The 20,623-nt window shown below is 45.4% G+C and overlaps 1 non-coding gene across 1 annotated transcript; it reads left to right on the top strand.

The window, feature by feature from the left end:
* Positions 1–20,228: 20,228 nt before the first annotated feature.
* LOC118945553 lies at positions 20,229–20,410 on the top strand. The gene has a single exon (XR_005040680.1). It is a non-coding gene; the product is annotated as a U2 spliceosomal RNA (small nuclear RNA).
* The last annotated feature ends 213 nt before the right edge of the window (positions 20,411–20,623 follow it).

The raw sequence follows: 20,623 nt of genomic DNA, 5'->3' as shown, positions 1-20,623 counted from the left end.
TTGCAGTACCTTAAAGAGGTACTGGTGCGAGACCCGATCAAAGGCTTTTTCAAAATCTAAATTTAGGACTACAAGCCGCATGTTTCTGGCTCTCGCATAACAGATGGCATCTCGGATCAGTATCAGGCTGTCCGTGATCTTCCTTCCGGGCACGGCACAGGTTTGGTCCGGGTGGAACACCTCCCCTAAAACAGAAGACATTCTGAGTGTTAAAACCTTGGTAAAAAGTTTACAATCAAAGTTTAAAAGGGTAATCGGTCTCCAGTTTTTCAGGTCCGTCCTGTCGTTTTTCTTGTGTAAAAGAGTCACGATCCCCACTCTAAAACTGTCGGGTAGTCTGTCGAGGTGTTCGAAGTCAGTAAAAACAGTCAGAAGTTCGTCGGCTAAAACATCCCAAAAGGTCAGATAAAACTCAAAAGGGAGGCCGTCCTCCCCCGGTGATTTACCCCTCTTAAAACGTTTCAGTCCTTGGTCGATTTCTGTCCTCGTCAGGTCTTTTTTCAGGTCGTCTGTATTGGGTAAGGTCTTGTCGATGTATGTTAAAAGGTCCCCCATTGTTCCCTCGCACACATCTTTTACCCCAAACAGTTCCCCATAAAAGTCCTCGACCACTTCCTTTATTCCCTCTGTGTCTGTTTTTAAAACCCCGTCCTTGTTTCTCAATCCTGTCATAATCCTACCCTTACTAATTATTTTCTTAAAAAAGTACCTAGTGCACTTCTCCCCCTCTTCTAATTCCCTTTCCTTGCTTCTTAAAATAACCCCCTTGCTTCTCTGTTCTGCTAAAAGTGCCATTTCCTTCTTTACTTCTTTAATTTCTTGGTTAAAATCAAGGCCCTGTTGGCATAGGTTAAAATACCTTTCCAGTCGCTTTTGCAGTCCCACCATGCGTCTTATCTTTTTCTCTGCTTTTTTCCATTCCTATCTCTCTAAAGAAGGTCCTTGTCCTTCCCTTCACCATTTCCCACCACTGTGCTCGCGTGTCAAAGAAGTCCTGTAGCGTCTGCCACTGGCTGAACTGCTCTCTGTACTGACTAACTACTCTATCATCTTCTAGAAGGGAGCAGTTCAGTTTCCAGGGCCCTCTTCCCACAGTCACACCCGAAGATAGTGAAAGGGTGCACGTCAGCATTACGTGGTCTAAGAAGAAAGCAGGGGTTATTCTAGCATCAGTTGGGGGACAGTCCCGGGTAAACAGATAATCAATGCGAGAGGCTCTGGTGCCATCACCACTGGTCCAGGTGAAGCCCTCCTCTCTTGGATGCAGGGTTTTAAAACAGTCAGTCAGTTTAAAATCCCTGCACAGCCCTTGCAATAAAACACTTGACCTGTCTACCTTAAAATCCCCTCCTGCCCCTCTCCTGTCTGCTCTGCTTAAAACACAATTAAAATCCCCACCCACCACTAGAGGATCCCTCCCTAGCATGTGGGACTGCAGGTCCTCTAAAAGTGCACACCGGTCATGTTTATCGTTAAAACCATACACGTTTAGCACGTTAAAATCCCTCCCCATAAAAGTACAGTTGGCTAAAAGAGCACGCCCACCTACCACCACTGTGCTCCCCTTCACCACCACCTGTGGGGTCTTGATTAAAATGGCAACACTGTCGTTCTTGTTAAAATTGGAACCACTCCAAATGGAGGGCCCGTGCCGCCACTTGTCCTCCCATTTCCTGTAAGAGGATAAAAAGGGTAGACCACACTCCTGTAGTAAAAACACATCAGAGTTAAACCTTTCTAAAAAGGATAAAACCGACTGTGCTCTTGTTGCTGTCTTTACGCTCCTCACGTTTATAGTGGTGATTTTAAAAGCCATAAAAGGGGTGAGTAAAAACAGTGCTAGAAGAAAAGCCATTGAAAAGTTAAAAGGGGGTTAGTCTTCAGGGACTTTCTCTCTCTCCCTCCGGGGTAAGGGGGTTTGGAAGGGAGAGGAGGTTAAAACAGGACTTAAAAAGGAGACTTGATTGGGGGAGTTAGAGGGGAAGGTTCTGGGTTCTTCCTCCCCCTGGGAGCTCTCCCACTCCACCTTTCCCTTTTTCTCCTCACCCTGTTCGGGGTCAGAGAGCTCCTCAGCGTTTCTTTTACGTAGGGGGAGGTGTTCCTTCAGACTCTCCCCCTCCTCTCCCGTACCTTCTGACACAGTCTCCATGGTGCTTTCCGACACCGACCCTATGATGTCTGACCCACTTGGGGAGCTTTCGCTGTACATCTCTCCGGAGCCGTCTTTCTCGGCCCTTTCTCCTTCAGGGGTCACATTAGTCTGGGGCAGGGGGATTGGGGTGGGGAGGGTTTTGTCCTCTCCTCCCACTTCTTCCACCACTGCACCTTCCGCGCCCTCCACTACAGCCACCAACACCGGCTCCACCACTGTCTCCTCTACCACCACTACCGGCTCCACTACTGCCTCCTCCTCCACCACCGGCTCCTCCACTACCACCTCGGCAACTGCCGTTCCAGCCCTCTGGCGCTCGAAAGCCCGGTCCGCGGCCGCCCACTCCCTCCTTCCAGCCTTGGCCCTGTTGGCCCAGGAGGAGGGGCAGTCGCGGATGAGGTGGGACCGCTCGCTACAGAGGTTGCACGACCTTCCGTTCGTGCACTCCTCGTAGCGGTGGCCCACCTCCCGGCACTTCATGCAGACAACCTTCTGACAGGCGTCTGCAAGGTGGCCATGTTCACCACACTTACGGCACAGCTTGGGCTGGTCCTGGTAGTGAACATGGCCCCTGTTCTCTCCGAGGACTATGGTGGATGGGATGGCTTTCAACCCATCATAGCCCCCAGGGTCCTCCCTTTGCTGGACAGTGACCCTCCAGGCTCCTGTCCAGATCCCATCAAGGTCTTTTACCTGGATCAGGGGACCCTTCACGTTGCAGTACCTGCCCAGCCATACTGCAACGTCCTCCGGCTGTACGGTTTCATTGTACATACGGACAATAACGGTTTTAATGCTATTATCCGTCAGCTTGGTCACCTCAAACATCGCTGTGAGGGACCCCTGGGTGTTCAGGGCGTTCTGGAGTTTCCCCCAGAAATCCCTCAGCAAGCTGGCGTTGGCAAAACTGACATCGAAGCCCTTCCTATAGGGGAGGGCTAAGATGCAGTTTACCTGCGGGATGAAAGCCGAGCTCTTTCTGGAGGAATTTTCTGGAGAAATCCAATCGGGATAGCTCCATTATTTTTCCTCCCCTCTCCTTTAGAAGGAGGCGCACTGCATGGTGCCTCCTCATGCCAGCCTGTGCTGCTGACATGATGGAGGCCCACTCCCTTTACAGCCCAACACCAGTGAGAGGGGAGGGGAGGGGGAAGGGAAGGGGAAAGGGAGAGGAAGGGGTGTAAAACAGCCAAGGAACTAGCAGGCTCAGCCAGACTGTGCTGAACAGGGCCTACCAGTACCACGGGACACACAACAAACTAATCTTATCAACATACCTTAAGGGAACATTTCGGCATTTCGTGTATGATCAGTGAGAAAGTCCATATTGCAAATGTACGGTCCCTTACCGGACGTCCGACATCGTTTGTAAAATTCGCGGTCGGCGTCGGGCCGTTCGGTAGGGCCGGACCTACCGGGAAGTCATCGAATGAACTTTGTCGGACGTTCGGTTTCCGTTTTTAAAAAAAAACAAGTTTCGGACCGTTTTTCCGCCGTCCCGGACACTCCCACCAGATGGCATACGGAATCATATGGCAATTTGGCAAAACATCACGAATCGCGACGGGGCCTTATCTCAAAAACTGAAAATATTTCGAAGCCGAAACTTGGCGAGCGTAGGGTTGGCGTAACGGGCAGTTGTCCCCGAACGGGATGGCGTCTAGGCCTCGACGGTTTTTGAGTTACGGCCATTTTTCTGGGATTAAAGGCTTAAAATGGAAGTAGGAAAATTATTTTTCCACTTCAGGTCAAAGCCAAGGAGACTCCGGTGTCAATAAAAAAAGAACCAGCCATTTATCTATCGTCATTTAAGAGAAACGGAACAATGACAAATTGGTGATGGTCACAAATAGGCGTTTTTTTTTTTCAACGGTTACAGATCCAGTTGCAGGGTGTTCATACAAATCTTTTTAAAGTGTGCTGCGGAGCTCTGCGACATTTCTGTGATTTTCTATGATTTTCTGAAATAACACAATAACCGACCATTAGAATAGTAGGCCCAAAATGAAGCCTGCACCACAATGTCATTTGCTTTTGAGTGACAGTGAGAGAACCGTTAGGGTGGAAAGAAAAATTCCACCACATGAATGCAAACTGCCTGCAGTTTGATAGACATAGTGCATTCAACCCTGTGTAGATCAGTCAATTCTTAACGTAAAGACTTAAAACTCGGGATTCTGTAAGTGGCCATGTCAATCAAGACATGTGGTGATTTATAGCTTCCTGTGCCAACCGGAAGTGCCATAATTGGTGTCTCAGGGGCTGTTTCGAAGGGTTAAAAAATTCAGATCTGTCCAAAACTTCATATATGTGATTAGGCAACCCCCATGAACTGTAAATCAGTCATTTCTCCCCAAAAAAATCAAAGGAAAAAAAAATTGCACTAAAACACAACTTGGATGGAGGGACGTATTGGGGTGCGTAGAGACAGACAGTGGCTGCAATAGTTAGCTTTGTTCGAGCTAAAAAAGAACGGTCGGACCTAGAGTTCCGAAACGTTAGAAACCTGTTCTAGACCTCCGGTCGATGGTGCGTGGTGAGTTACGTGGCTCTAGACGGTTCTCGGACCGAGAAACAGCCTCGTACATTTGCAATAACTTCAATTCATTTTTGCATCACGAAAATGACGACGTTTAGAAACGTCTCAGAGACGCAAGGCTAGGTGCGTTGAAACCGGCTCGGCCCATAGAGACGGACCCCAACGTTTCTGTCCGATAGCTTGTTCAAGGACCCCGTAGCAAGGCATGGAAATAAGAGGATTTTCAGCACCAATTAGGGTTTTTCTCGGACACCAAATGACCTATCGAGCCGAAACTCAGGATTCGGGGTCGCCTCACATAGGACTTCACATAATGTCCGAACTGGACCCGCAGCTAGAACGTAACTATGTGTTTTACCTTTTTATTATGTTTTCAACTGAAGGCGCTGTGAATTATGGGCCTGCTCTGACATATGTGATAGTTGGCTACTAAATGAGTAGGAAAAAGTGGGTTTGGTGTCAATTGATATGCATTTGGTGTCATAATGACATCTAATTGACTGATGGACACTGACTTGCTAGTTGACTTTTGTACATTTGCAATATGTTTAAACGGAGAGGGACCATCACCAAAATGGCATTCTGAAATCAACACAAAAAATGGCATCACCATAGTCTCCAGACTGTGCCGAGTTCAAGGAGACGCCCCGCTTGACCGTAGCTCGTTCTGAGTGCAGCAAACTTGAAAAAAAGAAGGCCCAAAATGAAGCCTGCACCACAATGTCATTTGATTTTGGGTGGCAGTGAGAGAACCGTTAGGGTGAGAAGCACAATTCCACCACATGAATGTTCCTAAGGTCCTCCCGATCTGAACAAGCCTAACCTTGACCGTGTGGCATTAACCCTTCACAGTAAAACAGGGTTTTTTTGATCTCACAGATTACAGTGACATCTCTCCCCATAGGAATACATAGCCTGCACCACAAAATTCAACCTGAAGCCTATGTGGGTTATAAATGCCGTATGAACCTGTCTTCGGTGCCAGTCCATCAGGCCACAATGAGGTCTACCTGTGTCGAATCTAAGCTTCCTGGAGCAACCGGAAGTGGTTAAAATGCCCCTAAAAGTGTTTACCCATACACTGCCTGCAGTTTGATAGACATAGTGCATTCAACCCTGTGTAGATCAGTCAATTCTTAACGTAAAGACTTAAAACTCGGGATTCTGTAAGTGGCTATGTAAATCAAGACATGTGTTTACTTATAGCTTCCTGTGCCAACCGGAAGTGCCTTTAATTGGGTCACACTCTCTGTTTCGAAGGGTTAAAAAAGTCACATCTCTCCAAAACGTCATATGTGTGACTAGGTAACACTTCTGAACTGTAAATCAGTCATTAATCCCAACAGATGTCAAAGAAAAGCTCCCTCACACACACACAGGAAGGATGGAGTGATAAAGTGCGGTGCTTAAAGACACAGAGAGCAGGAAATGGCATTACCATAATCCCTAGGCCGTACCGAGTTCAGCGAGATATCCCGCTTGACCGTAGCTCGCTCGGTCTAGGCGCAGCGACCATTAGAATAGTAGGCCCAAAATGAAGCCTGCACCACAATGTCAAATCAAATCAAATCAAATCAAATTTTATTTGTCACATACACATGGTTAGCAGATGTTAATGCGAGTGTAGCGAAATGCTTGTGCTTCTAGTTCCGACAATGCAGTAATAACAAGTAATCTAACTAACAATTCCAAAACTACTGTCTTGTACACAGTGTAAGGGGATAAAGAATATGTACATAAGGATATATGAATGAGTGATGGTACAGAGCAGCATAGGCAAGATACAGTAGATGGTATCGGGTACAGTATGTACAATGAGATGAGTATGTAAACAAAGTGGCATAGTATAGTATAAAGTGGCTAGTGATACATGTATTACATAAGGATACCGTCGATGATATAGAGTACAGTATATACGTATGCGTATGAGATGAATAATGTAGGGTAAGTAACATTTATATAAGGTAGCATTGTTTAAAGTGGCTAGTGATATATTTACATCATTTCCCATCAATTCCCATTATTAAAGTGGCTGGAGTTGAGTCAGTGTCAGTGTGTTGGCAGCAGCCACTCAGTGTTAGTGGTGGCTGTTTAACAGTCTGATGGCCTTGAGATAGAAGCTGTTTTTCAGTCTCTCGGTCCCAGCTTTGATGCACCTGTACTGACCTCGCCTTCTGGATGATAGCGGGGTGAACAGGCAGTGGCTCGGGTGGTTGATGTCCTTGATGATCTTTATGGCCTTCCTGTGACATCGGGTGGTGTAGGTGTCCTGGAGGGCAGGTAGTTTGCCCCCGGTGATGCGTTGTGCAGACCTCACTACCCTCTGGAGAGCCTTACGGTTGAGGGCGGTGCAGTTGCCATACCAGGCGGTGATACAGCCCGCCAGGATGCTCTCGATTGTGCATCTGTAGAAGTTTGTGAGTGCTTTTGGTGACAAGCCGAATTTCTTCAGCCTCCTGAGGTTGAAGAGGCGCTGCTGCGCCTTCTTCACGATGCTGTCTGTGTGAGTGGACCAATTCAGTTTGTCTGTGATGTGTATGCCGAGGAACTTAAAACTTGCTACCCTCTCCACTACTGTTCCATCGATGTGGATAGGGGGGTGTTCCCTCTGCTGTTTCCTGAAGTCCACAATCATCTCCTTAGTTTTGTTGACGTTGAGTGTGAGGTTGTTTTCCTGACACCACACTCCGAGGGCCCTCACCTCCTCCCTGTAGGCCGTCTCATCGTTGTTGGTAATCAAGCCTACCACTGTTGTGTCGTCCGCAAACTTGATGATTGAGTTGGAGGCGTGCGTGGCCACGCAGTCGTGGGTGAACAGGGAGTACAGGAGAGGGCTCAGAACGCAACCTTGTGGGGCCCCAGTGTTGAGGATCAGCGGGGAGGAGATGTTGTTGCCTACCCTCACCACCTGGGGGCGGCCCGTCAGGAAGTCCAGTACCCAGTTGCACAGGGCGGGGTCGAGACCCAGGGTCTCGAGCTTGATGACGAGCTTGGAGGGTACTATGGTGTTGAATGCCGAGCTGTAGTCGATGAACAGCATTCTCACATAGGTATTCCTCTTGTCCAGATGGGTTAGGGCAGTGTGCAGTGTGGTTGAGATTGCATCGTCTGTGGACCTATTTGGGCGGTAAGCAAATTGGAGTGGGTCTAGGGTGTCAGGTAGGGTGGAGGTGATATGGTCCTTGACTAGTCTCTCAAAGCACTTCATGATGACGGATGTGAGTGCTACGGGGCGGTAGTCATTTAGCTCAGTTACCTTAGCTTTCTTGGGAACAGGAACAATGGTGGCCCTCTTGAAGCATGTGGGAACAGCAGACTGGTATAGGGATTGATTGAATATGTCCGTAAACACACCGGCCAGCTGGTCTGCGCATGCTCTGAGGGCGCGGCTGGGGATGCCATCTGGGCCTGCAGCCTTGCGAGGGTTAACACGTTTAAATGTCTTACTCACCTCGGCTGCAGTGAAGGAGAGACCGCATGTTTTCGTTGCAGGCCGAGTCAGTGGCACTGTATTGTCCTCAAAGCGGGCAAAAAAGTTATTTAGTCTGCCTGGGAGCAAGACATCCTGGTCCGTGACTGGGCTGGGTTTCTTCCTGTAGTCCGTGATTGACTGTAGACCCTGCCACATGCCTCTTGTGTCTGAGCCGTTGAATTGAGATTCTACTTTGTCTCTGTACTGGCGCTTAGCTTGTTTGATAGCCTTGCGGAGGGAATAGCTGCACTGTTTGTATTCGGTCATGTTACCAGACACCTTGCCCTGATTAAAAGCAGTGGTTCGCGCTTTCAGTTTCACACGAATGCTGCCATCAATCCACGGTTTCTGGTTAGGGAATGTTTTAATCGTTGCTATGGGAACGACATCTTCAACGCACGTTCTAATGAACTCGCACACCGAATCAGCGTATTCGTCAATGTTGTTATCTGACGCAATACGAAACATCTCCCAGTCCACGTGATGGAAGCAGTCTTGGAGTGTGGAGTCAGCTTGGTCGGACCAGCGTTGGACAGACCTCAGCGTGGGAGCCTCTTGTTTTAGTTTCTGTCTGTAGGCAGGGATCAACAAAATGGAGTCGTGGTCAGCTTTTCCGAAAGGGGGGCGGGGCAGGGCCTTATATGCGTCGCGGAAGTTAGAGTAACAATGGTCCAAGGTCTTTCCTCCCCTGGTTGCGCAATCGATATGCTGATAAAATTTGGGGAGTCTTGTTTTCAGATTAGCCTTGTTAAAATCCCCAGCTACAATGAATGCAGCCTCCGGATAAATTGTTTCCAGTTTGCAGAGAGTTAAATAAAGTTCGTTCAGAGCCATCGATGTGTCTGCTTGGGGGGGGATATATACGGCTGTGATTATAATCGAAGAGAATTCTCTTGGTAGATAATGCGGTCTACATTTGATTGTGAGGAATTCTAAATCAGGTGAACAGAAGGATTTGAGTTCCTGTATGTTTCTTTCATCGCACCATGTCACGTTAGTCATTTGCTTTTGGGTGACAGTGAGAGAACCGTTAGAGTGAGAAGAAAAATTCCACCACATGAATGTTCCTAAGGTCCTCCCGATCTGAACAAGCCTAACCTTGACCGTGTGGCATTAACCCTTAACAGTAAAACAGTGTTTTTTGATCTCACAGATTACAGTGTCATCTCTCCCCATAGGAATACATTGCCTGCACCCCTAATTTCAACCTGAGGCCTATGTGGGTTATGAATGCCGTATGAACCTGTCTTCGGTACCAGTCCATCAGGCCACTATGAGGTCTACCTGTGTTGATTCTAAGCTTCCTGGACCAACCGGAAGTGGTTAAAATGCCCCTAAAAGTGTTTACCCATACACTGCATGCAGTTTGATAGACATAGTGCATTCAACCCTGTGTAGATCAGTAAATTCTTAACGTAAGGACTTCAAACTCAGGATTCTGTAACAGCATACCCCAATGAGGATATGTGTTGATTTATAACTTTCTGTGCCAACCGGAAGTGCCATAATTGGTGTCTCAGGGGCTGTTTCGAAGGGTTAAAAAAGTCAGATCTGTCCAAAACTTCATATATGTGATTAGGCAACCGCCATGAACTGTAAATCAGTCATTTTTCCCAAAAAAATTCAAAGGAAAAAAAAATCACACTAAAACACAACTTGGAAGGAGGGACGTATTGGGGTGCGTAGAGACAGACAGTGGCTCCAAAAGTTAGCTTTGTTGGAGCTAAAAAAGAACCGTCGGACCTAGAGTTCCGAAACTTTAGAAACCTGTTCTAGACCTCCCGTAGATGGTGCGTGGTGAGTTACGTGGCTCTAGAAGGTTCTCGGACCGAGAAACAGCCTCGTACATTTGCAATAACTTCAATTCATTTTTGCATCACGAAAATGACGACATTTAGAAATGTCCCAGAGTCGCAAGACTAGGTGCATTGCGAACGTCTCGGCCCATATAGACAGACCCCAACGTTTCTGTCCGATAGCTCATTCAAGGACCCCGTAGCAAGTCATGGAAAATAGTGGATTTTCAGCACCAATTAGGGTTTTTCTCGGACAGCAAATGACCTATCGAGCCGAAACTTGGGATTCGGGGTCGCCTCAGCTAGGCCAACACATAACATAAGAAATGGACCCGCAGCTAGAACGTAACTACGTGTTTTATGTTTTTTTTATGGTTTGAACCGAAGGCGTTGAGAATTTTGGGCCAGCTCTGAAGTATGTAATAGTTGGCTACTAAACGAGTTGGAAAAAGTGGGTTTGGTGTCAGTTTGTATCAGTTTGGTGGTCAGAATGATATCTAATTGACTGATGGACTCTTGTCCACTTGACTCTTGTACATTTGCAATATGATTCTATAGTGAAAAAACATCACCAAAAGCGACATTCTGAAATCAACCCAAACGAGCGATTGAGATGACCCAGAATCACTGCAAAGCCATCCCGAGTTCATCGGGCCAGTCAATTTCACATTCCTGCAGGATTTTTATAGCATGACAAATTCGTGATGGTACCTGCCCATTAAAACATATTGCAAATGCACAGTGACTTTGAAAAAGTAAGAAACAAAAAAAAATACATCTAAAAAATTTTGAGCATGACAAATTCGTGATGGTACCTGCCCATTGAAACATATTGCAAATGCACAGTGACTTTGAAAAAGTAAGGAAACATAAACAAAAAAACATCAACAAATGTTTTAGGTAACCAGTTGCATATTTTAGATCACAAGATGACAAAGGTATAGTTTGAGCAAAGTAAAGCTTGAATTTTGAGCATGACAAATTCGTGATGGTACCTGCCCTTTAAAACATATTGCAAATGCACAGTGACTTTGAAAAAGTAAGAAACAAAAAAAAATACATCTAAAAAATTTTGAGCATGACAAATTCGTGATGGTACCTGCCCATTGAAACATATTGCAAATGCACAGTGACTTTGAAAAAGTAAGGAAACATAAACAAATTTGTGATGGTACCTGCCCATTAAAACATATTGCAAATGCACAGTGACTTTGAAAAAGTAAGGAAACAAAAAAAAATACATCTAAAAAATTTTGAGCATGACAAATTCGTGATGGTACCTGCCCATTGAAACATATTGCAAATGCACAGTGACTTTGAAAAAGTAAGGAAACATAAACAAAAAAACATCAACAAATTTTTTGGGTAACCAGTTGCATATTTTAGATCACAAGATGACAAAGGTATAGTTTGAGCAAAGTAAAGCTTGAATTTTGAGCATGACAAATTCGTGATGGTACCTGCCCATTAAAACATATTGCAAATGCACAGTGACTTTGAAAAAGTAAGAAACAAAAAAAAATACATCTAAAAAATTTTGAGCATGACAAATTCGTGATGGTACCTGCCCATTGAAACATATTGCAAATGCACAGTGACTTTGAAAAAGTCAGGAAACATAAACAAAAAAACATCAACAAATTTTTTGGGTAACCAGTTGCATATTTTAGATCACAAGATGACAAAGGTATAGTTTGAGCAAAGTAAAGCTTGAATTTTGAGCATGACAAATTCGTGATGGTACCTGCCCATTGAAACATATTGCAAATGCACAGTGACTTTGAAAAAGTAAGGAAACATAAACAAAAAAACATCCAAAAATGTTTTGGGTAACCAGCTGCATATTTTAGATCACAAGCTTGAATTTTGAGCATGACAAATTCGTGATGGTACCTGCCCATTAAAACATATTGCAAATGCACAGTGACTTTGAAAAAGTAAGGAAACAAAAAAAAATACATCTAAAAAATTTTGAGCATGACAAATTCGTGATGGTACCTGCCCATTGAAACATATTGCAAATGCACAGTGACTTTGAAAAAGTAAGGAAACATAAACAAATTCGTGATGGTACCTGCCCATTAAAACATATTGCAAATGCACAGTGACTTTGAAAAAGTAAGGAAACAAAAAAAAATACATCTAAAAAATTTTGAGCATGACATATTCGTGATGGTACCTGCCCATTGAAACATATTGAAAATGCACAGTGACTTTGAAAAAGTAAGGAAACATAAACAAAAAAACATCAACAAATTTTTTGGGTAACCAGTTGCATATTTTAGATCACAAGATGACAAAGGTATAGTTTGAGCAAAGTAAAGCTTGAATTTATAGCATGACAAATTCGTGATGGTACCTGCCCATTAAAACATATTGCAAATGCACAGTGACTTTGAAAAAGTAAGGAAACAAAAAAAAATACATCTAAAAAATTTTGAGCATGACAAATTCGTGATGGTACCTGCCCATTGAAACATATTGCAAATGCACAGTGACTTTGAAAAAGTAAGGAAACATAAACAAATTCGTGATGGTACCTGCCCATTAAAACATATTGCAAATGCACAGTGACTTTGAAAAAGTAAGGAAACAAAAAAAAATACATCTAAAAAATTTTGAGCATGACAAATTCGTGATGGTACCATGCCCATTGAAACATATTGCAAATGCACAGTGACTTTGAAAAAGTAAGGAAACATAAACAAAAAAACATCAACAAATTTTTTGGGTAACCAGTTGCATATTTTAGATCACAAGATGACAAAGGTATAGTTTGAGCAAAGTAAAGTTTGAATTTTGAGCATGACAAATTCGTGATGGTACCTGCCCATTAAAACATATTGCAAATGCACAGTGACTTTGAAAAAGTAAGGAAACAAAAAAAAATACATCTAAAAAATTTTGAGCATGACAAATTCGTGATGGTACCTGCCCATTGAAACATATTGCAAATGCACAGTGACTTTGAAAAAGTAAGGAAACATAAACAAATTCGTGATGGTACCTGCCCATTAAAACATATTGCAAATGCACAGTGACTTTGAAAAAGTAAGGAAACAAAAAAAAATACATCTAAAAAATTTTGAGCATGACAAATTCGTGATGGTACCTGCCCATTGAAACATATTGCAAATGCACAGTGACTTTGAAAAAGTAAGGAAACATAAACAAAAAAACATCAACAAATTTTTTGGGTAACCAGTTGCATATTTTAGATCACAAGATGACAAAGGTATAGTTTGAGCAAAGTAAAGTTTGAATTTTGAGCATGACAAATTCGTGATGGTACCTGCCCATTAAAACATATTGCAAATGCACAGTGACTTTGAAAAAGTAAGGAAACAAAAAAAAAGACATCTAAAAAATTTTGAGCATGACAAATTCGTGATGGTACCTGCCCATTGAAACATATTGCAAATGCACAGTGACTTTGAAAAAGTAAGGAAACATCAACAAATTCGTGATGGTACCTGCCCATTAAAACATATTGCAAATGCACAGTGACTTTGAAAAAGTAAGGAAACAAAAAAAAATACATCTAAAAATTTTTGAGCATGACAAATTCGTGATGGTTCCTGCCCATTGAAACATATTGCAAATGCACAGTGACTTTGAAAAAGTAAGGAAACATAAACAAAAAAACATCAACAAATTTTTTGGGTAACCAGTTGCATATTTTAGATCACAAGATGACAAAGGTATAGTTTGAGCAAAGTAAAGTTTGAATTTTGAGCATGACAAATTCGTGATGGTACCTGCCCATTAAAACATATTGCAAATGCACAGTGACTTTGAAAAAGTAAGGAAACATAAACAAAAAAAATCAAAAAAATGTTGTTGCACATTTTAGATCATCAGTTGCACGGAGGAAAATCGTTACTTTTGACTTTGACTTTTGACTTCCTATGACATCATATTGCAAATGGAGAAAACATATGCCTTATGCACAAGTAAAAAAAATATGATAATTAAGTATGACTAAAGTATGTTGATAAAGTTCTTATACATGTGTTATTGACACAAAAATCGAAAGAATTTTGAAAAAAGGTCCAGAAAGCACTTTTTTAAGGATGTATGAAGTTTTTTACCAAATTTTGACATTTTTGACTTTTGACTTTTGACTTCCTATGAAATCATATTCCAAATGGAGAAAACATATGCCTTATGCACAAGTAAAAAAAAATATATATATATGATAATAAAGTATGACTAAAGTATGTTGATAAAGTTCTTATACATGTGTAATTGACACAAAAATCGCAAGAATTTTGAAAAACGGTCCAGAAAGCACTTTTTTAAGGATGTGTGAAGTTTTTTACCAAATTTTGACATTTTTGACTTTTGACTTTTGACTTCCTATGAAATCATATTGCAAATGGACAAAACATATGCCTTATGCGCATGTACTTAAAAAATATATATATATGATGACAAAAGTATACTCATACAGTTCTTACACATGTGTAATTGACAAAAAACTCGAAAGAATTTCGAAAAAAGGTCCAGAAAGCACTTTTTTAAGGGGTTTTAATTAATTAATTTTTTATTCTTTTTTCAAATTTTGGCTTTTGGATGTTGACTTGGGTGCCATTTGCAATATGAAAAGCCCCGGTGGAACGCACACGCCCCCTATTGGAATTTTGAAGTGTTACAATTGGCAATTGCCATATGGCATTTGCAATATACTTTGCATGAATCAACGCCAAATTGGGTGGTATTGGCCATCGTGTATATGGTTTGTCCAATGCCAATATTCCGCCATTTGTTTTTGTCCAAATCAGGGGGGTATTCCCTTACCATTGTTGATAAGATTAGTTTGGTGCTGTGCTAGATAGTTTGTTGTGTGTCCCGTGGTACTGGTAGGCCCTGTTCAGCACAGTCTGGCTGAGCCTGCTAGTTCCTTGGCTGTTTTACACCCCTTCCTCTCCCTTTCCCCTTCCCTTCCCCCTCCCCTCCCCTCTCACTGGTGTTGGGCTGTAAAGGGAGTGGGCCTCCATCATGTCAGCAGCACAGGCTGGCATGAGGAGGCACCATGCAGTGCGCCTCCTTCTAAAGGAGAGGGGAGGAAAAATAATGGAGCTATCCCGATTGGATTTCTCCAGAAAATTCCTCCAGAAAGAGCTCGGCTTTCATCCCGCGCAGGTAAACTGCATCTTAGCCCTCCCCTATAGGAAGGGCTTCGATGTCAGTTTTGCCAACGCCAGCTTCCTGGGGGTGTTCTGGGGGAAACTCCAGAACGCCCTGAACACCCAGGGGTCCCTCACAGCGATGTTTGAGGTGACCAAGCTGACGGATAATAGCATTAAAACCGTTATTGTCCGTATGTACAATGAAACCGTACAGCCGGAGGACGTTGCAGTATGGCTGGGCAGGTACTGCAACGTGAAGGGTCCCCTGATCCAGGTAAAAGACCTCGATGGGATCTGGACAGGGGCCTGGAGGGTCACTGTCCAGCAAAGGGAGGACCCTGGGGGCTATGGTGGGTTGAAAGCCATCCCATCCACCATAGTCCTCGGAGAGAACAGGGGCCATGTTCACTACCAGGACCAGCCCAAGCTGTGCCGTAAGTGTGGTGAACATGGCCACCTTGCAGACGCCTGTCAGAAGGTCGTCTGCATGAAGTGCCGGGAGGTGGGCCACCGCTACGAGGAGTGCACGAACGGAAGGTCGTGCAACCTCTGTGGCGAGCGGTCCCACCTCATCCGCGACTGCCCCTCCTCCTGGGCCAACAGGGCCAAGGCTGGAAGGAGGGAGTGGGCGGCCGCGGACCGGGCTTTCGAGCGCCAGAGGGCTGGAACGGCAGTTGCCGAGGTGGTAGTGGAGGAGCCGGTGGTGGAGGAGGAGGCAGTAGTGGAGCCGGTAGTGGTGGTAGAGGAGACAGTGGTGGAGCCGGTGGTGGTGGCTGTAGTGGAGGGCGCGGAAGGTGCAGTGGTGGAAGAAGTGGGAGGAGAGGACAAAACCCTCCCCACCCCAATCCCCCTGCCCCAGACTAATGTGACCCCTGAAGGAGAAAGGGCCGAGAAAGACGGCTCCGGAGAGATGTTCAACGAAAGCTCCCCAAGTGGGTCAGACATCATAGGGTCGGTGTCGGAAAGCACCATGGAGACTGTGTCAGAAGGTACGGGAGAGGAGGGGGAGATTCTGAAGGAACACCTCCTCCTACGTAAAATAAACGCTTGAGGAGCTCTCTGACCCCGAACAGGGTGAGGAGAAAAAGGGAAAGGTGGAGTGGGAGAGCTCCCAGGGGGAGGAAGAACCCAGAACCTTCCCCTCCAACTCCCCCAATCAAGTCTCCTTTTTAAGTCCTGTTTTAACCTCCTCTCCCTTCCAAACCCCCTTACCCCGGAGGGAGAGAGAGAAAGTCCCTGAAGACTAACCCCCTTTTAACTTTTCAATGGCTTTTCTTCTAGCACTGTTCTTACTCACCCCTTTTATGGCTTTTAAAATCACCACTATAAACGTGAGGAGCGTAAAGACAGCAACAAGAGCACAGTCGGTTTTATCCTTTTTAGAAAGGTTTAACTCTGATGTGTTTTTACTACAGGAGTGTGGTCTACCCTTTTTATCCTCTTACAGGAAATGGGAGGATAAGTGGCGGCACGGGCCCTCCATTTGGAGTGGTTACAATTTTAACAAGAACGACGGTGTTGCCATTTTAATCAAGACCCCACAGGTGGTGGTGAAGGGGAGCACAGTGGTGGTAGGTGGGCGTGCTCTTTTAGCCAACTGTACTTTTATGGGGAGGGATTTTAACGTGCTAAACGTGTATGGTTTTAACGATAAACATGACCGGTGTGCACTTTTAGAGGACCTGCAGTCCCACATGCTAGGGAGGGATCATCTAGTGGTGGGTGGGGATTTTAATTGCGTTTTAAGCAGAGCAGACAGGAGAGGGGCAGGAGGGGATTTTAAGGTAGACAGGTCAAGTGTTTTATTGCAAGGGCTGTGCAGGGATTTTAAACTGACTGACTGTTTTAAAACCCTGCATCCAAGAGAGGAGGGCTTCACCTGGACCAGTGGTGATGGCACCAGAGCCTCTCGCATTGATTATCTGTTTACCCGGGACTGTCCCCCAACTGATGCTAGAATAACCCCTGCTTTCTTCTCAGACCACGTAATGCTGACGTGCACCCTTTCACTATCTTCGGGTGTGACTGTGGGAAGAGGGCCCTGGAAACTGAACTGCTCCCTTCTAGAAGATGATAGAGTAGTTAGTCAGTACAGAGAGCAGTTCAGCCAGTGGCAGACGCTACAGGACTTCTTTGACACGCGAGCACAGTGGTGGGAAATGGTGAAGTGAAGGACAAGGAACTTCTTTAGAGAGATAGGAAAGGAAAAAAGCAGAGAAAAAGATAGACGCATGGTGGGACTGCAAAAGCGACTGGAAAGGTATTTTAACCTATGCCAACAGGGCCTTGATTTTAACCAAGAAATTAAAGAAGTAAAGAAGGAAATGGCACATTTAGCAGAACAGAGAAGCAAGGGGGTTATTTTAAGAAGCAAGGAAAGGGAATTAGAAGAAGGGGAGAAGTGCACTAGGTACTTTTTTAAGAAAATAGTTAGTAAGGGTAGGATTATGACAGGATTGAGAAACAAGGACGGGGTTTTAAAAACAGACACAGAGGGAATAAAGGAAGTGGTCGAGGACTTTTATGGGGAACTGTTTGGGGTAAAAGATGTGTGCGAGGGAACAATGGGGGACCTTTTAACACACATCGACAATACCTTACCCAATACAGACGACCTGAAAAAAGACCTGACGAGGACAGAAATCGACCAAGGACTGAAACGTTTTAAGAGGGGTAAATCACCGGGGGAGGACGGCCTCCCTTTGGAGTTTTATCTGACCTTTTGGGATGTTTTAGCCGACGAACTTCTGACTGTTTTTACTGACTTCGAACACCTCGACAGACTACCCGACAGTTTTAGAGTGGGGATCGTGACTCTTTTACACAAGAAAAACGACAGGACGGACCTGAAAAACTGGAGACCGATTACGCTTTTAAACTTTGATTGTAAACTTTTTACCAAGGTTTTAACACTCAGAATGTCTTCTGTTTTAGGGGAGGTGATCCACCCGGACCAAAACTGTGCCGTGCCCGGAAGGAAGATCACGGACAGCCTGATACTGATCCGAGATGCCATCTGTTATGCGAGAGACAGAAACATGCGGCTTGTAGTCCTAAATTTAGATTTTGAAAAAGCCTTTGATCGGGTCTCGCACCAGTACCTCTTTAAGGTACTGCAAAAAATGGGTTTCCCAGACAGGTTCTTAGCTTGGGTGGGACTGCTGTACGGGGACATCACCAGCAAAATCCTTGTAAATGGGCATCTGTCAAAAGCAGTGGGAGTACACTGCGACGTCCGTCAGGGCTGTCCGTTATCTCCCCTTCTGTTCGTGGCCTGTATTGAACCACTGGCACAGGTCTTGAGAAGGGACCAAGGGATCAGTGGGGTGGGTATCCCGGGGAGTGGGGGGATGACCGCCAAGTGCGTCTTTTACATGGACGACGTCAACATTTTATGTACCGACCTTTTATCCGTCGACAGGACTCTGGACAGGACTGACTGGTACGGACGAGCCTCTGGGGCGAGACTGAACAGAGACAAGACAGAGGCCCAATTCTTCGGACCGTGGGCAGACCCAGACTTGACCAGACTACCTCTGACAGTTAAACTGACGGACATAAGGGTACTGGGGGTAAAGTTTGACCGGGGGGGAGGAGGGAGCGGTAACTGGAGTGGAATCCTGGGGACGGTAAGACAGAGACTGGGTTTTTGGGGACTACGACAGCTGACTTTTGAGGGCAAGGTTTTAATCATTAAAGCTGTGATTTTACCTGTGCTTTTATTAATCAGTTCTGTTTTTATCCCCCCTCGAAGGAGAATTTTAGACCTGGAGCGGATGCCTTTTTACTTCCTGTGGGGAGGCAAGTGGGAGAGGCTGAGGAGAGAGGTGGTCAAGAGGCCCAGGTCCAAGGGGGGGAAAGGCTTGCCTGACCTCTACTTGTTCCTGGGCAGCCGCTACACAGCGTTACATCTGACTCTTGCCACCTCCCCGGTCAACAACAAGACCCAGGCCCTCGCACGGTTCTGGCTGGGATCTTACCTCAGGACTCTGAGGCTGATCCCAGTCGACCTGCGAGCCCCAGTCTCTTTCCTGCTACCCCCGCACTACGTCCAGCTCCAGAAGTTTTTAAGACATTTTAAACTGGAAAAAGAAACAGTCACGGTTTTAACAAAACACCGCTCTCTTCTCTCTCTTGTGCAGGATCGGGAACCAGTGTGTCCAGTGCGCGGGCTCGCTATAGGTGAGCCCACAACGGTTTGGTGCAACGTGGCCCATCCTGCTCTCCTGAATCGGCATCGGGACCTGTCCTGGATGGTCGCCCACGAGATCCTCCCGGTCAGGGCCGTTATGCACTCACGGGGCATGGCGAGGACATCCGCGTGCCCCCGACCAGGCTGCGGCCAAGAAGATTCGGTGAGGCACATGCTCTGGGAGTGCAGAGCCGCCAGGGACCTGTGGAAGGAAGCAGGCCCCCTGATCACCTCGTGTCTGCCAGCAGGGGAGGACCTAACACCTCAGCTCGTGCTGTATGGGGTGGGCCGAAAGCCCATTCCATCGAAGGCCTTCACAAAGCTCTGGCCCACCCTCACGTGCCTGAAGGAAGCACTGTGGTCCTCCCGTAACCTGCTGGTAGCGAAAAACGTAGAGACCACCCCCCAGGCAGTGGCCATGGTAGCCACGGAAGCCCTGGGGTGGTACGGAAGGAAGGGGGCCTCGACCCCAGGCGAAGGGTCCCCCACAACACCCTAGGTCCCGGCGGCCACGGCCTGACAGCGCTGCGGCGCCTAGGGCGATGCGCCTAGGGGAGGGATCTCCTCTGGGCCCCGAAGGACGGGACGATGATCTATTCAGAAGAGCAGGATGAGGTGAGCTTGATAAAGACTCACCCCCCTCCTGTACAAGGGACTGAAGACAGCCTTTTAACAAAGTGACTTTTTAACATGGTTTTTCATGTCTTAAAAATGTTTTACCTTTGTTAGATCATTAGTACACATTTTAAATGGCTTTTACAGATTTGATGTTTTTACAAGGAAAGTACTTTTATCCATGGTTGTTTTCATTGGTTTTAACAACATGTACTTTTTAACAAATTTAAATGTAACTTTCAAATGCTGTGTTTTATGCTTTGTTGCCGTTTTTATGTGTATCAATGATGTAAAAAATGTATGAGCTGTTTTTAAAGGAAATGTGTCAATAAAACTTTTCCAAAAAAAGAAAAAAAAAATCTGTTCTTATCAGTTTAATATCTGATACGTCCCCCATCGGGGGACTACGTATTAAATGGATTTTTCGAACAGGGAGTCGGAAATGGGGCTTGCTCCGTCCGCTCCACGCATCGACCCGGTATTGCAGTACCTCCGGGAACGGTGCAACACTTTTCTCCCGTTGTCAAGGAAAAATGCACATTCACAAAGCTATGTAAACAGCTGGCTAGCTAGCTAGCTAGCAGAAGAAGAGAAGGAAAGAAACATTCAAACTGAAAGAAAGGCGAAGCGCCCTTCAATGGGGTCCCCCGTTTCCCGCCATTTTACTTTAAAAAAAAGAAAAAACAGAATTGGGGCCAGGATTGTGTGTGTGTGTCTCTCTCTCT

This window comes from Oncorhynchus mykiss, chromosome Y, assembly GCF_013265735.2.
Source record: "Oncorhynchus mykiss isolate Arlee chromosome Y, USDA_OmykA_1.1, whole genome shotgun sequence".
NCBI lineage: Eukaryota > Metazoa > Chordata > Actinopteri > Salmoniformes > Salmonidae > Oncorhynchus > Oncorhynchus mykiss.
The sequence above is the reverse complement of the archived record's forward strand: the minus strand, read 5'-3'. Positions and strand labels throughout refer to the sequence as shown.